Source organism: Sciurus vulgaris (genome assembly GCF_902686455.1).
Source record: "Sciurus vulgaris genome assembly, chromosome: 2".
NCBI lineage: Eukaryota > Metazoa > Chordata > Mammalia > Rodentia > Sciuridae > Sciurus > Sciurus vulgaris.
In genome coordinates, this window is record NC_136462.1 from 169,337,293 (window position 1) to 169,342,142 (window position 4,850).

The 4,850-nt window shown below is 47.5% G+C and overlaps 1 long non-coding RNA gene across 1 annotated transcript; it reads right to left on the minus strand.

The window, feature by feature from the left end:
• Positions 1-434: 434 nt before the first annotated feature.
• On the minus strand, positions 435-4,192 carry LOC306654862. The gene is made up of 3 exons (XR_013762107.1): positions 4,055-4,192; positions 2,312-2,469; positions 435-2,170 (listed from the first exon to the last, which is right to left on the minus strand). It is a non-coding gene; the product is annotated as an uncharacterized lncRNA (long non-coding RNA).
• Positions 4,193-4,850: the final 658 nt, after the last annotated feature.

Here is a 4,850-nt window from a genome sequence, read left to right on the forward strand (position 1 = left end):
AATTAAAATTTTCAAGTTGTTAAGTGAATCTCTTTATACAATTAATTTGTGTTTGTAGAATCAAAAAGCAAAATTATGAAAATAAGGAAACAAAACTAATTAGAAAAATATGTTTATAAGCTTCAAAATGAAAAGGCTGAGTTGGGGTTGTAGCTCAGTGGTAAAGGGCTTGCCTAGCATGGGAGATGCACTGGGTTCAATTTTAAGCACCACATATAAATAAAATAAAGGTCCATTGACAACTAAAAGCTATATATATTTAAAAGAAAAGGAAAAGACCGGGCTTTGTTACAGCTGAAATTTGATTGTTGAGGTTCAGTCCTCCTTAGAGTCAAGTGTAAAATTATCTTCTGTTTCTGCTGTTCCCACTCCCACCAATGCCACCCCCACCACACACACACACACACAAGCTGAACCAGATACACACTGTTTTTAAGCCAGAATTAGCACTCACAAAAACATTTTCTTGTGTTCGGCTTACTTATTAATGGAGAGCTATTTCATTTCATTTAATCATTGTCTTTGAAAAACATTGAAATCCTTTCTAGGATAGAAACCATTTGGCGATAGGAACTGAAAAATAAGTACACACAAGAGTATTTTATGCATACATTGCCAAATCCTAGAATAGAAATCATTTTTTGTCTTTTGAATCAGGAATTAAGTAACGGTTCTTGTCAGTTTAGTGTTAGTCACATAAGCATTCAGTGACTATTTGAGTCTACATGTAAGATTTTAGGCCAAGGAGCACAATCCACTCTCTTCTTAGCAGTGAAGAAATACCTTGTTAAATTGGGGCAGGGAACCTTTCTGTAAAATAAGTTAAAACAAGAGTCATATGAAGTGTTTGTTGTTGTTGTGTTGTTTTATCCTTTAACAAGTTTTCTTACCAAGAAGTAAGTACAGTTTGGACCTAGGGTCAGAAAAAGTGATGCTCTTTAAACGTAGTTTCCTTACTTGAATTCTGACATAATTTAAGTCCTTAAAATTTCTTTTATGATGAGTCACAGGGGTAACTTTAGTTACTCTTTGGTCTATCTGAAGTTATTTGCATACTACCTCAACATGTTTTGTAAACTAAGGAAAATTCAAAAAGACTTTTGGGAAGGAAGGTAAGTGTGTGCTGACAGCCTGTTATGTTCCCATGTAAGCTTTACAGAGGCAGTATGTGGAGTCCTGAAATATCCCAGATGCCCAGTGTTGTAAGTTTGGGACCTCTCTATGACTGCTTTTCTGAAAAAAACTTGCAAGATGCTCTAGTAACAAAGAAAGTCAAAAGTAGGAAACAGTGTCTTGGAAAGTCAACAGGAATGGAAGTCTAGGATGTGACTTTGTAACGCCAGTAGCAACCTCTGGGAAGAACAACTTCTTTCCAGTCTTCCACATTCCATTCCTAAGGGGTGCCTCCATCATTCCTGGACACAATATCCCATATCTTTGAGTGATTTCAGCAGGGAAGTTAACCCAGCAATTCATGTAGGGGAAAATATACTGAGAATTCCATTATTAAAATGTAATATATGAACATGTAAGAAGTGTGTACTAGTCAGGACACATGGATTGTGGCCCTGAGGCATTACCTTGGAATTGCGGGAGCTAGATGGGCCTGGTTGCTCAGAGGTTGGGATCCTTGGGGTAGGAGTTTAAACCCTGCACACCACTGCAAACTCCAGTCCCGACAACACAGCTTCGGTCCCCAGAGGGGAGATGCACGCTATTGCCCCTCATGTAACAGCCTGCAACCTGAGCTTCCCGCAGCCTCAGCCTGAGAAAGACATTGGCGTCTGGTTCCTCATCTGGACTCCTTGGCCCATTCGCGCAGCTCCTCCAGGGATAGAGGTGAGCGAGCAAGTCCCTGCCCAGTTGCAAAGGTGAGGTTCACAACCACAGCAGGGATATCAACCTGAAGGGTACCGCAGTTGAGCAAGTTCTTGCCAAAGCGACAGGAACAGCGGGAGCCTTTTGTTTTTCGAAAAATGGAGTTTTGTCCAGGAAAAGATGAAAGGAGGAATAGGGCAAGAACGTTTCTTCCCCCGGAGGCTCCTCTGTGACTTTCTCTGGAGCTCTTATGCCCTCAAAGACTTGGAAAAACTCCTCGGTGTTGCTGGGAAAATGGGCAGTGAGACCTTGCAGCTCTCTGGTCTCCTGTCTCTGGGATCCCCCCTCTGCCCTAAACAAAAGGCAGGGAGACGGGGGCGTGGTAGTATTAAGAGGGGTAGAAAAGGAGAGGGAGAGGAGATCAGGTTACAGAGCTTCTTTTCTTTCCTTTTATTCTTTCCCTCCCCATAAAGGGACTGCTCAGTATCCTCACCTCAGGGAAATTCAGTCGAAGTGCCCCCATCATTTCAGCGTCAGGTAAGAAGAGGAGAATGCTGAGTTCCAGGGCTGGGGCAGGCTGCGATCCTCGAGGCAGCTTGATCCTTGCACATCTGTGGGATCCTGTGAGGTCTTCCAAATGGACAATGGCTCCTGCTCAGAGAAAGTGGAAGCAGAGACTGTCAATCAGGCTACAAGGGCACGATGACAGCCCAGGGCACCACCTGGGAACAAGAGCCTCTTCGAAGCCCAGCAGTTTCAGGCCCTAGGACCAAAAGGTGAGAAGGTGGACTGATTATTCATTAGTGCTCCTTCCCTATGGTCCCTCTCTGGTGCCTAGACTTAGTAAGCATCAGGTGGAGCAAAGAGGGATTGAAAAGTCCTGCTTTATACCTCCAACCTCAGCGAGGCTCTGAACTGTGAGGTTAGGGTTTTGTTCTACTTCATCCCTTCTCCCTTCACAATCTGGGAATGGGTGTGAGAGAAGAGGGCATTCTCCATAGTAGGTCGCAAGTGGAAGAAAAATACAGTCCCCCCCCCCCAATGGTCATATTCCAAAACAAATCAGGAGCTTGTCTTGCATTTCAGCGGTGTCTCCATCCCAGATGCTGCTCTGGAGCCCAGGTGCCCTGGGCTGCTGAAAAGCTCCCCACCTTATTGCCAGAGCTACCAGAGGGACCTGGGATTTTGGTATCTGCAGGCACCCAATGGGTGGCATGTCCTGGCTTCTCTCTTCTCCAGTGAACGGGACAGATAAGAACTCTGTGGGACCCACGTCTGAAAAAACACCGTGGAGTCACTCCCGATGTTTCCTTCAAAATAAAAATTACTATACTTAAAAGTAAAGGTAAGAAAACGTCACATTTAGATTATCATTTGCCCTCTGTGGTGACCATTAGGTTTTTTCCTTTTCTTTTTCTTTTTTTCAAAAGCAAATTTGGCGGGTTGTCCAGCCCTACCCCTGGCTATGAGATTCCCTACACTTCTGCCCACCCCATTCCCAGCTTTGCCAAATGTTTCCCCTGCCCATCAGCCCTGGGTGGGCACCTGCCTGCGCAGTCTCTAAATCCAAGTCTATTTCCTCCCTAGGATTTTCCGAGGCCTCCCGTCCCCCCACCCCGCCCCCCGACCTGCCATGAAGCAGCCAGGTCTGTGCAAATCAGTAGCCACCCATCGCCACGGAAGTCTCAGTCCGAGGCAAATGGCTCTTGGAGCCCAGATGAGTAAAGCCACCGCAAGCCTCGCGCGCCAACGCGGGTGATTTGGAGGTCCCGACCCCCAGCAGCTACCGCTGCGCTGTTATTCCCGGGTGACTGTGAGGCGGCGCACAGATGGGGCACGCCTCCGGGAACGCACTCCAGGCCAGCTGGGGCTCCCAGGACCTCGGCGCTGATGGATGGTCTCATTTCCTAACTTGATGGGCCGGAACCTGGGTTGGCCCGGCCACCGGCTTTGGGTGAGTGCAAGAACCCAGCTCTTGGCGCTGGATTTTGGTTGGGGGAAAGGTTATATATGACAAAGAAAAATCTCAAATCCATTCCGAACTCCAGATTATTCCTTCTTCGATTTTCTGGTTTGGGAACAGGAAAGTCCTCATCCGCTGTCGCGAAGGACCGCAAAGCTGAGTGAGGTGGTGGCCGCGTGCCGCTCCACCTTTGCACTTGGAGCCTAGGAATCTCCTGGTACCACGCCGCCAGGCACCCTTTCCAATGGGAGACTGAGAAAGGACGGAACTCACCCTTCGAAAGCCGAGAAAAATCCGCGGGGAGACTTGAAAATCCTAAAAACAAAGCAAAACAATCCCCTGCTACTCCGCATGCGGGGCCCATCTCAAGCCTACATCTCTGTAGATGGGAACGTGGGTTCCGGTGCATATTAGCTGGAATCCCGACGGGAGGCGGAACCTCAGCTCCTTCACCACAATAGCAAGTTTGGAGGAAGGCAGCAGGACCTGTGTTAGAGTCAGGGCAGCGGTGGCGAAAGGTTGCGAAAGGCTGCTTGGAAAATCTACCCTGGAATGCTTGAATCCCCTCTGTCCTATTCTCCTGCAAGACCAAGAAAGCACTGTGCCCTTGGCGAGGGCTCCTTGCCTCTGGCTCAGACTGTAGTCCTAATCGCCAACAGGGAGAGGAGAGCCAGGGGCTGAGCTTAGGTGAGAGGACAGCAGGTGAAGGCCAGTTCACTAGGTGTTCCTGATTCTGGTTCACAACTTCTCTTCTCTCCTCTTTTCTCTCCTCCCTCCCCCCTCCCCTCTCCTCCTCTCCTCCTCTCCTTTTTTTTTTTTTTTTTTTTTTTTTTTTTTTTTTTTTTCTTTTCTGCTTCCTGGAATTTTCTTCCAGGTCTCAGGAACCAACTCCTACTCTGATACAATGCTTTCATTCTTAACTGGGTCTTGGAGGGCACTAAAGGCGTCAGACCTGGATTCTCAAGGAAGCCTGGGCCCATACCTTGGCACAATGTCTTCCCGGGCTGATACAGCCAAGAAAGCTGCAGCTCTCTAGAGGACCAGGAACGCCCTTACAGTTCAGGCCTGG